Raw genomic sequence first — 12,169 nt, 5'->3', positions numbered from 1 at the left:
CATTGATATGTATTTACAACCTTTGATCGATGAATTGAAAGAACTTTGGGATAATGGTGTAGAGACATATGACAAATCAATGAAAGAAACATTTCAATTACATGCCTATATTTTGTGGACTACTAATGATTTTCCTGCATATGAAAATCTATCAAGGTGGAGTACTAAAGGAAAATTTGTTTGTCCTTGTTATAAGAAGGATACATGGTCATTAAGTTTACCAAATGGAAAAAAAATTGTTATATAGGAAGTGGTTGACTTTTTCCACTAGGTCATTATTGGAGAAATGGTGAAAAAAGCTTTTGATAACACTAGAGAAAGTCGTCCATCTGCTACACAATTATCTGGAGATGATATAATTAAACAATATCAACAATTTTAGCAGGTTAGTATTATTGTATTTTTCTTAAAATCATTATTTCAAACTACTATTATTTTTCTATTATATTATCAAATTTCTCTTACTTAAAAATAAAATCAAAGTAAAATATATTTTTTAAACAATAATTATTTAAATATTATTACTATTAGATAATTTTATTAAATGACATATTTTGAATATATAAACTAATATAATATGTAATATATTATCAATTTTTTCTTATTTTCGAGCTAACATGTAGAGCTTTTCCTGAAAACTACAAAAAATGGTATTTCCATGGTGAAGGATCAAGTGTAAGCGAACCTTTGGCTACTACAAGTGTAGATATGGTTGAAGATATTTTAGAATCTCGAAATCCAATGGAAGATATGTTGACTGATGTTAATGATTTTAACGAGGCTATTGAAGATGATGATGTGCAAAATAATATGGTATGAATTTTGCTTCATCTAGTGGAACTTCTCCAAATTCAAATGACAAGTTTGTGAGGATAGAAAATGAGCTTGCAACTATGAAAATCCAAATGCAGCATTGCTTTCCTACATTGCTTCTAAAGAAGATATGTAAGACTCGAAGAATTTAATTAATTAAATAAATAAATAATTACTAAATGCGGGTGGTAGAAGCCTTTATGGCATTAAATTTTGATTGGTATGATGTGGAAAATTACTAGCTCAGATAGTTGAGAGTACTTTGATTATGTGAAAGGACTTGGGTTCGAGTCCTATGTGTGTTATTTAATTATTATTATTTTAATAATATGTTTGAGCATGTGGAACGATGACATAATGATTGAATTGTATTAGTTAACAAGAAACATAAATTGACTTGATGGTTTAGCATGGATTTGGAATTGGTATGGTTGTGGGTTCAAGCCTTGGAGAACCCAAACTAAACTTTATTTTTGCTATTTTTGGTTTTGGCTTGAATTTGAAGGGTTAACGGAAACCCCAACAGACATGGCCCCTAATTAGGGGTAAGAGTAGAGCTGTCAAAACGGGTAACTCGGCCCGACATGGTTCAACCCACCACGGGTTGATGATTTAGTGAGCCAACCCAACCCGACTCATTTTTTAGCAAGCCAAAAAAATTCGAACCCGACCTGGCCCACCACGGGTTGGCAGGTCGGGTTAAACGGGTTGGCTCACAAGTTCACTTAATTAAAAAAAATACAATTATTTATCTGTTGGCTAAAAAAAAAGCCTAACATGACCCAAATGTAAAACCCAACTTAATAAAAAAACTCTTGTGTACCCTTTTATTTGCGGGTTGGTGAGCCAACCGGCTCACCACGGGTTCAACCCGGATGAGTCGGGTTCTAGATGAGCCGGGTCAAAAATCAACCCGTATTGAAATTTGTAAAAAAATTCACTACAAGAAAAAATATTTTTAACAGAGGTTTATTTTTACATTACCCAGGGTTAAAACCTCTACTAAGTTCTTTACCCGAGGTTTCGATTTCCCCTGCTAAACAATCCCTGGAGAATGTGTTAGCCGGGGTTTTTACGAACCCCAGGAAGCATCAATCAATAACAGAGGTTTTTTATCCTCTTGTATTTAACATAGGTTTTAAAACCTCAGTTAAGTTTTGTGGGTTTAAAACCCCCGGTTAATTATCATGAATTTTGAAACCTTCGTAAAATATCATGGATTTTGAAACCTCCATAAAATACTATGGATTTTAGAACCTCCATAAAATAACATAGGTTTCAAAACCCCCATAAAATACCATGGGTTTCAAAACCCCCTAAAATACCTTGGACTTCAAAACCTCCGTAAAATACTATAGGTTTCAAAACCTCCATAAAGTACCATAGATTTTTAAATTATTATTATTATATTTTTTTACTCATTTATCATTTATGTATTCATATATATATTTTTTCAATCACAATTATTTACATTTATTTTATTTTTTTAATCTATATTTAATGAAATTATACATAAATAGATATAAACTCATATACAAAATGTATTCATAGTATAACAAACTATAACAATTCATATATATACTAAATGTATATATCAAAGTATAACAAATATACAAATTCAAATTCAAGTACAATATTAGTCAGCAAAAACTATCATGAAGTATTGCAATGGTTCTCAAAACATAAAATGATTCAACTAACTTCCACATTATATTATATTCTTCAACTATCACATATGATTTTCCTCATGTCCAGAACTTGTTGTATTAGTTGGCACACTTCCTTGATTAGAAACCTACAATATAAATGTGAATCATAATTACAAATGTAAACTCTGAAAAATAAAAGAAGTTATGCAGTCTTAAACATTACTAGTGCAGGATTGAACATAGTCAACTCAGGAGGCAATTAACTTTGATAATTTTGAGAAAAGAAGTTCATGATTGCATCAAGTCTTTTGTCACGTTCTTCATTTCTTTTATTTTGTTCATCTAATTGTGACTTTAATGCAGTGACATATATTAGAACATAATCTATTATTAAAATTGAAAAAAACACATAAACATTATAAAACACTCAATCTATCAACAAAAAAATATATTACATTTCTTACTCCTACTTATAGAAAATAATCCAAAACAACACAACAACAACATTAATAGTGTCCAATAATATTCAACTTTCACGGCACAGCCAAATCTCAAGACACCAAAAGATCAAATGCAACATATCAAATGTCAAGCCATTCATTCATGCACAAGAATATTCATTACATTATTGATTAGATTTAAGAGATAAAATGTGATTACCACTGAAGGCAGAGGACATCTTGGTTGTCCTTTGAATCAACCGTGAAATGCATTGACTTCAAATGAAACAATTACATGTAGATGGTGCTCTCCTGCATGCACCCTTAGGATTCTGATTCAATAAAAGGATACATGTCAAAATCATAGCAATACTCAAGGATTTTCTTGTGCACTTTTTAAAACCCAAATTCCAAAGAATCTAGAATCCTCCATTCAAAACCAATTATCCAAAGACAGTAAACAAATAATCCATAGATTTCCAACGTTGATTTCAGAATCCAAAAGCTGAACAACTATTATTTTATTGTTGTGGTTTAATTCAAGGCCCATACAAGCTTTTGAGATTGTTTTTCATACATCCTTCAACACTTTATGGTTTCTTTTAACCATTTAGAAATATCCTTTACACCTTTAATTGTATAAAAGTCAAGATCACCATCAGAAATACATCTTGAAAAGATAATAGCAATAAAAGTGAAATATGAGTCTAGAAGCAAAGCTCTGTAATGGAATATCAATAAGCCACTAAAACAATCTTACTAACTTCATCACTAACCAAATCTTTTTCTCATGCATACATAATTTAGAAACAACATAATAACAACCTAAAACTTATAGCATTTATAACTAGCAGAAAATAGCTAGCTCTCTAACGGAAAATAAATTCTGAGTAGGGCATGAAAGAAAAAAAGATTTACAAAAGAAATCCCTTTTACAACAGGGTAAATAGACATCCTATAGACAGAGCGGACACATGTTCAGCGAAAAATCTACCACAATTAACAATAAGCAAAGCAAATAAAATAGCTTTTTTCCTTGAAAGGTGTATAACACTTATATTCCAACCCTTAAGAAAGTGTATAATAAAACCTTCAAACTAAATCTTACTTTAGACAATAGCTCCTGACTCTCGAGAGGTTGTTTGCTTAAACTTTGTGGTAATATAACTATAAGCAACTTTGGTTTCTCTGCCCTTATCAGTGTCAACTTTAGATATAATTTCCCTGATTGTGGCCTTGTCACCCATACCATTCTCCTTCATAGTTATTTCCAGTTCATCTCTTGTGATATAACTGTGATGGAATCAAACAAAGAAACCAGGGTACATGTGTCATTTATCTTCGAATTCTAAATAGAGACATTCATTCATTAATTAATGAAATGATTGGTAATGAATGTGCTATTTGGTTTAGCAAGAAATAGGATTTATGGTATATGATCTTCTTCATGTCTAAAATCTGAATCCAATAATCCAAAGATTAATATGGAAAACAAGAACTTCAAAAACCAAAGAACTGAGGCTGAGAATGCATACTAAGGAAAAAGATTACTTCCATAATGTGACAGATTGAAGAACAAATTCGAATTCATAATAGATGGACTTACCCGCTTCCATCTTTATCAAAATATTGGAAAGCCCCATAAAGATTCTCGTTTCTCTCCAACATGTATCTGTGCATTGAAAAGTTGCTCCAATTTTTTAGCTTCCTAGCATAGAAGATACAAAAAAAAACAAGTTCAGCAGCACTCTGACTTTTCTAAATGAAGAAAAGTTATAAAAAGAATAAAATATAAATCATAAACAATTAAACATACGAGATAAGTTCTATTTTGTAAACAAAGGTTTCATTACGATGGAAGACAAAAATATAATTGAAAGAAGGGATCTCAAAACTAAAGAAATCGAAGCTGAAAAGCCAAAAAGAAAGGGGTTCATAACATGAAACATGCAATGCATGTAACATCCCATTTAATAGCCTTTCACTACTAAATAACATATCATATCATGATAACCCAAATCAGATAGTAAGAGAGGAGGTTTAACTATAAGTATACCAATACAGTCATCCAAAAATTTAACTATACCCAACTAGTTATATTACAACTAATACTAGTAAAAAGGGTTTAACAAAACGCCAAAGTCTAACAGAACATGAGGTAGCAACTACTACTAGATAACTACAACCACAGATCAACTCCTATCACGGAGAGGAGTATCTTTGCCTGCATTGGTGTCTGCTCACACCGAAAAGGCGATCATAGCAAAAGAAAAGGAAAACACAGAGGAAACAAACATAGGCAAAAAAGGGTAAGCTAACTTAATTGAAAGAAATCATGCAGTTTGATAATAAGCATAATCAGAACTCATCACATCCATCATAACTAATTAGGCTCTCATGATACAGTATAATACCCATAACTTTAGACTCAATATCCGGATTATGTAAGGAACATTGGAGCTCTTGGTGGCTTGCACATGTAACGGTTCCCAAACTCTGTAGAGTATGGACACATGGGGCTATCACCCGACCGCTCACAGGGTAAGTCCCCTTCGCGTCTAAGACTTGATCAAGTCTAGAGACTAGGACCTCCTGCTACTCCTCACGACATAATCCATTCTACTCTATCTGAGCGTGAATGATTATTGGAGTTTCAGGATACCAACCAATTTAGGAGTCCTCATGTTCTTACATACAATAACTTAACCTCTAGAATTTCCCTTGAATTCTAGTGCTCCCATACCTCCCGATAATCTGTTTTCATTCAATTCTACTATAGATTCTACTAATCACAAGAATTCAAGCATATTACAACAGACATCACAATATTTTATTCATGATAACTTTCAATAATTTAAAACAGAGGAAAAACCAAAATTCTGCAGAAGAACTCGCTCAAGCTAGAGGATCTTGCCTGGGCGGGAGGGTCATCCTCGCTTAGGCGGGTCACTCTCGCCTGAGCGAGACTCAAACAGTGGGTAACTCTAAAATTGGGCGAGTTCTCGCCTAGGCTAGACTGTTTCGCCTACACGAGAGTGCCTCTCTCGCTCAAGCGAACCCAGCTCGCCTAGGCGAGACCTTGTACAGTTCCAGGGGGTGAATTCCTGGCATTTTCGCTCAGGCGAGAGCTACTCGCCTAGGCGAAAATACCAGGTTCCCAATCTGTTTCAACATGCAACAACACCAGATTCTTGCACAAATCACTCATATATTCAATCATACCGATCAAACATTCACTCAGTCCTAAATCATGAACTTTCAACCCATTAGAAAGACTTCTATGTGAAAATTAGAGAAAATTGGCTAGCTTCCCTTACCTTATGAAATCTCCAAGAAGCAAAGCGTTTCCAACAAAGGAACCCCTCAATCACACAACCTACGAAGCTGGAAAGTATAAATTTAGAGTGAGAATAGGACTTCATTTAGGACTTTAAAGAAGGAGATGCTCCATTATTCGAATTTGCGGAGATAAGAGAAAGACTTGAAGTGAACTTACAAGAATGGGAGGGGAGAACAACTTGAGTGAGAAATTCAGTTCCAGATTCAGTGTTGCTGGCTGCAACAAGAAGAGAGGGTGGATCAGAATGAGAATTTGCAGTTTTCTGGTTGGAGAGGATTGGAAAATTCTGAAGGTGGATGCAGAGAGTGAGCATTTAGGAGAGCATAGCTTTTGTGTGTAGGCAGTGGAGAGAAGAGAAAGGGAAATAAAAGGGGTTTCACAATGCATGTAGATGAGTACTTCTCTTTTTGCACCTCAATCATAACGCAAGAATTTTAATACAAATGGAAATGAAGACAAGTATAAGAGGCACAAAAAATACAAAGTCTTTAAGAACTTTAGTTTAGTCCTTTAATTTAGGTTGAAAAATAAAACCATTCAGCACAACCTGCTTTCTTTCCTCTTTTTGGATGAGCTTAGACCTTGTCTTGCTAGACACAACCTACTTTCTTTCCATTGGATCTACATCAAAGCATGTGCAAGCAGTGTGTAAATAGACATATGGTAGAAATAAAAATGAAATGTCAGCATAATTGTGATTAGGAAAATAATAAAGAGAAACAACTGATTTTTTGTCCAATTATATGTTGTCACCATTCGAAACAGTTGTCTAATTATATAATCAGTTACCTAAAATCATATTAGTTGGATTAAATCGTGATTCTAAATGATATCTAGCTTTTGCTATCTCTTTCTCATCCTGCAAAACCGTAAAAATATTTGTCTTTCAATCTTATTGTAGATTCTATAAGAGATTACATTAAATTATAGCCTTAATAATCTTATTGGAGTACCTTTTCTTCAGCCATTGCTTCTTGTCTTGCCTTGCGTGTAGCATTCAAACTCATTATCTTTTCTTTCACAACTTGCATTGTTTCTAATATTTTGAGGCCTTCTATTTCACATATTATCTAACTTGATTTTTCTTTTGCTGGCCAGTTTTACACTAAGATATTACTAACTAGTTTTAGTTTTTAATTCTGATTTTTAGTTTTGATTTGGTTTCTTATTTTTCAGGCACTTATTATAAATTAATAAAGCTACGTTGGTTCTACATTTCTTTCTTTACCTACTTAGTTTTTATTTTTTAGCTTTACCTTATTATTTGTCCTATTAGTTTGATAATCATAGGTAGTGTTCTAGAATTTAGCTTTACTTAGTAGTTGTATTCTTACTCTTCGCATGTAGAAATAGTTGATTAGGATTTTAATTCTCTATTTTCAGTTTTGGCTTTAAATCTGTTTGTTATACTAAGCTTTCATAGGTTTGAGTAGTAGAAATTTTAGTAAGGTGCTATTTTGTGAATTTAATTTTCTCTTGAGCGTTCATGAATTGATTTAGACTTGCGTAGATATGGATATAATATTTTATAAACCATTCACTACAAAAAAATTACTATTTAGTGGGAGTTAATTTTTGGAGGTTATAAAAACCCTCCACAAAACAATAATATTTAAAATGGTTGTGTTAAGTTGTCTAAGTGTTAAGATTAGTGGGGATTTTAATTATTTTTTGAAAAGTTTTATAACCTCCGTAGATTTCTACACCTTTAACTCTCCTAATTTTTTTAACCTTTCCTTCCAGAGTTTTACATTCTCGCTCTACTCAAGGGTTTCCACACATTTCCAAACCCACATTCTCGTTTTTGTTCAGAATGCTCTGTCAAGCTCGATTTGAATTCATCAAATCAGCATTCATCTTCTCATCTCCGTCCAAGGTTTTACACTCACTCTCCTAAATTTTTTCCTAAATATCCAAACACTAGCATTTTCGTTTTTGTTCAGAAAGGTCCGTCATCAAATTGGCGTTTTGAAAGCTCGTTCTAGAAGTTCGATTTGGATCCATCAAACCGATATTCATCTTCGTCCTCGCTCATCTGCCAGTGCTCGTCATCTCCGTCATCGCTCATCGGCCAGTGGTCGTCGTCAATGCTTGTTGGCCGTTGCTCGTCTCTCAGTGATCGTCTCTTAGTGAGTGTGGGTTTGACCCTAATTTTTTAACCCTCTTTGATATGCAGAGAGATGTTTGCTCTAGTCCTTTCATTTGGCCTTCTCCTCACTGCATTAAGAAGCAGAAAGGCTAGGTCATGGCGCTATGGTTGTGGTAAGTGTTTGTCACAATGTCATAGATAAATTATAATTCCAAAACCTTAAATTTTTAGGTGAAAACTGTGACATCTGAAACATATAATTTGTTACAGTAGCAGACTATTTATCTCTTTCTTTCTGGGATGAGATTGGGGAGAGTGACAATGATAGAGACAACATGCTTCTTCAACTGGAGCAAGAATGCTTGGATATTTATCACAGGAGAGTTAAGGAGACGAGGAAGCACAAGGCTGACATATATTAATGGGTGGCAGATGCTGAAGCTCAAGCAACTAATATTGTTTCTTCCCTTAGGGAATCTACAATGCTCCCACGAGTAGGTTTGGTTACGTTGCTAGTTCATTTTCTGTCGTTGTAACTTGTAATTTATATTAATGGGTGGCAGATGCTTATTAGTTGTGATGTGAACAAGAACTAGAATGTGCTATATGATGTCTTCTATTATCTTTTATGAACACTGGAAATTGAAAATGTAACCTTGGCATAAATTGAAGATCAAATATTTGGCTCTCCCATGTTGTGGAGATAGGAAGAGTATGCAGTCTTAACTCTTAATAATGGCTATACTAGAGGAGGATAGGTGTTCCTGTTTGTATATTAATTTTTCGAAGTGAATTTCCACAAATATGTTCTATTTTTCTAAATTTTTTCTAAAATTAAGTTTCATTAAATTTTGAACGCTATGTTTACTGGAGTCATTAAATATTCAATAGTTGATTATTTCTTCTCATTTTTTTACTTTTTATTGCCATTTCTGATTGTTATTTACAAGATCTTGTGTTTCCCTCTTTAGAGTTAGCGTCACACTATTGAATTGACAAAGTACTTGTTCGACTAATTTTCTGCATTCGATAGGGAAAAGGATCCTTGAAGCAGCAATTAGCTGCCATTAAACTTGTCTTAGAGGATTTGAGGTCAAAGAAGGATGAAAGAATAAAGGAATTTTTAGAGATAAAGTCCCAAATTTCTCAGATATGTGATGAAATAGCAGGTTGTGGACAGTACACAAGTGTCACAGACTCAGATGTAAATCAAAGTGATCTGACATCAAAGAAATTGGGGGAACTCAAGTCGCATCTACAGGAGCTTCAGAATGAAAAGGTTTTACCAAATTCATAATACAGATAAATAGTGTTGATAGTTCCAGATAAGAGGAGTTGTTAAAGTCAAGCCTCATGGTCCCATCACTAAGTTCCCTCTCACTTTCTCTTTATCTCTTTCTTTCTTTTACAATCACTTTTTCATTTGGTTGTTTAGAACAAGTTGTTGAGGTTAATATTGATGTGATATTACTATGATTCTAAGTCAGTAAAATGTTAAAGACACTTCTAATGTTAGTGCAGAATAAAATGCTTCTTTGAGAGATTGTGGTTACCTAGATGTCTTGGTAAATGAGAGTGATAGTATGAGAATTGAAGTTTACATAGTTAAGATAAGGGTAATATATTTCTTGCATGTTCTGCACCAACATTCCTTGTATTTGGAATGGAGACCAGGTCATGGTAAGTTCTAAATTTATTTCTGTTGCTGCTTAGGTAATATATAAGGGTTATATCCATCATTAGTTTTTTCATTATTTCCTATGCTATTGGTGTTATATTTAATAAGTAGTTACTCTTCTTCTCCCACCCTCTTTTTTATGTAGCCTCTTAGAATTTTCTTGTCTTCTCTCCAATTCAGAAATAGTCACTAGATTTGAAGAAACACAAGTGCATCAAGGTAGATTTCTCTCCTAAGGGTTGAAAGAGTGAGCGAGTATCTCAATGCTTCCCAAACTAAATTCCACCTTTATTCCTACCTCTGCTTTGTCTGATGCTCCTCATAATTGTAGATAACATGTGGAATGATGGCTTCTCAATTTTAGGCTTTTCTTGATGCCACTGAGTGTCTCTATAAAACACAAAAGCTTGCCGGCAAACCTGCTGGAATTATCTCCAGCACTCGATACCAAGGTGGTCAAGAAGAGACTACAATGTAATAACACCCTCTTTCTGATTGTAATTTCTTATAATTCCCAATTCCTTGATTTGAATGAAAGAGTTTATTTTCTTAAATTTTCAGTACATTATTTACTGATTGTGATGGTATCATCCCTCTAGTTCACCGTGGAATGGTATTTGTTCCATTTGGAATAAGATTTACATACAACCATGAGTTTGAAAATATGGAGGAAGTGAAAGGTGGAAGTCCTTATGGTTCACGAGCATGGCTATTACTTGTATGCTTTGTGTGTTTGACGCAAAGAAAGCTAATAGATTTGAAGTAATCACTTCCTCCAGGTCAGTAATAGAATCTGTAGTTTAATTGAATAATTGTTCTTCTAAAGGCATTTTTTTTTTTCTGCAGGGAAGACCTTAATATGGGTTAATATGGAATTGGTAAAAAAACATATTTAATTCAAATCTCTAAATAAAGTTCAACTTTGTAAGAGTTTTTTTTTCAAAATTCTTTGGATTAGTTAAATGAAATTAAAGGAGAGTTTATTTTAATTTGGATTTTAAATTTAAAATATGAAGGGGTTAGTCTTTAACTTATTTTATTAGGTCTTGTTGGCAAAAGCAATACAAGCCTAAATGCTGAAGCAAGATTTTGATGATGATAAAAGAAGCCATGAAAGCCATCTGGAAGCCAATATGAAGACCATGTGTTGTAGTGTTTAAAGCTATCTTGTAAAATGTAATTAGATTAGTTAGAATCAGTATTATACAAGAAAAACCTGGTGTTTCTCGAAAAATCAAAGTGATAATCGATTGTCACTTAGAATAATTGATTATCCTGAGCTGAACCATTTTTTTCAAGAAAACACTGGAATAATCGATTATCTGCTCAAAAATTTGTTTTTCATAAACCACACTGGAATAATCGATTATCACTAGTGATAATCGATTATCCTGGTCAGTTGGGCGCGACTGTTCAGTTTTTTTGACCTAATTTCTAGAACCCCTATTTAAGGAACCTCAGAGTTACTTCTCACTTACCTTTTTGAGAAGCTAGAGTACTAGTGTTGTGACTGCAAAAGAGTTCTCTGAGTGTTCTCAATAGAAGCTTTGAAAAACCTAGTGTGAGTAGAGCGATAACTTTTCCTGAGAGGTGTTCTAGGAGATTGAGTGCTGCTGCTGTTGCTAGGAAAGCTAAGGTCAAGGTTCTCTGTGTGATTCAGAGAGGTGTTCATCTCTTGTGTGATTCAAGAGAGGTGTTTTCTTTCCTTACACTCTTAATATCTGATTGTAAATTTGTTACTTCCTAGTGATTTAGTTAATCTCGTTTTTAAGAGATTAACAACTGGATGTAGGGTCTTTTGATCCGAACCAGTATAAATACTTGTGTTCAAATCTTCTTCTCTATCTCTTTATTTCATCTATTATTGTGTTTTAAAGAAATTATTTATTGATCTAATTGATAAATTTTGGAAAAATTTTAAAGTATTAATTTTATTATTTAAAAACCAATTCACCTCCCTCTTGGGTTTGTCAGCACGCTCAAACATTCCGCTACGCGATTTCAACAGGTCTTCATAAAATTTTTATTTTTATATATTCTCAGACATGTGAGATGTTATATTTTCTAATCCTATTACAACTTCCCTTTACCTTTTTTTCTTAAATATTTATAAAAGTATCAAACTTAACCGATTAGATTATAGGAAAATGAATAAATAGT

General features: G+C 33.3%; 1 long non-coding RNA gene across 7 annotated transcripts; it reads left to right on the top strand.

Annotated features, from left to right (window-relative positions):
* The first annotated feature begins 7,963 nt into the window (after window positions 1-7,963).
* On the top strand, window positions 7,964-11,841 carry LOC114171968 (uncharacterized). 7 transcript variants are annotated; one of them, XR_014984721.1, is made up of 5 exons: window positions 7,964-8,504; window positions 8,602-8,825; window positions 9,365-10,483; window positions 10,571-10,788; window positions 11,053-11,841. It is a non-coding gene; the product is annotated as an uncharacterized LOC114171968 (long non-coding RNA). The 7 variants fall into 7 exon arrangements; XR_014984722.1 differs by having other exon boundaries at window positions 10,856-11,841; XR_014984724.1 differs by having other exon boundaries at window positions 7,965-8,504; window positions 9,365-10,228; window positions 10,341-10,483; window positions 10,571-11,841.
* The last annotated feature ends 328 nt before the right edge of the window (window positions 11,842-12,169 follow it).

This window comes from Vigna unguiculata, chromosome 9 (genome assembly GCF_037176805.1).
Source record: "Vigna unguiculata cultivar grain cowpea cultivar isolate G323 ecotype 2 chromosome 9, ASM3717680v1, whole genome shotgun sequence".
NCBI lineage: Eukaryota > Viridiplantae > Streptophyta > Magnoliopsida > Fabales > Fabaceae > Vigna > Vigna unguiculata.
The sequence above is the reverse complement of the archived record's forward strand: the minus strand, read 5'-3'. Positions and strand labels throughout refer to the sequence as shown.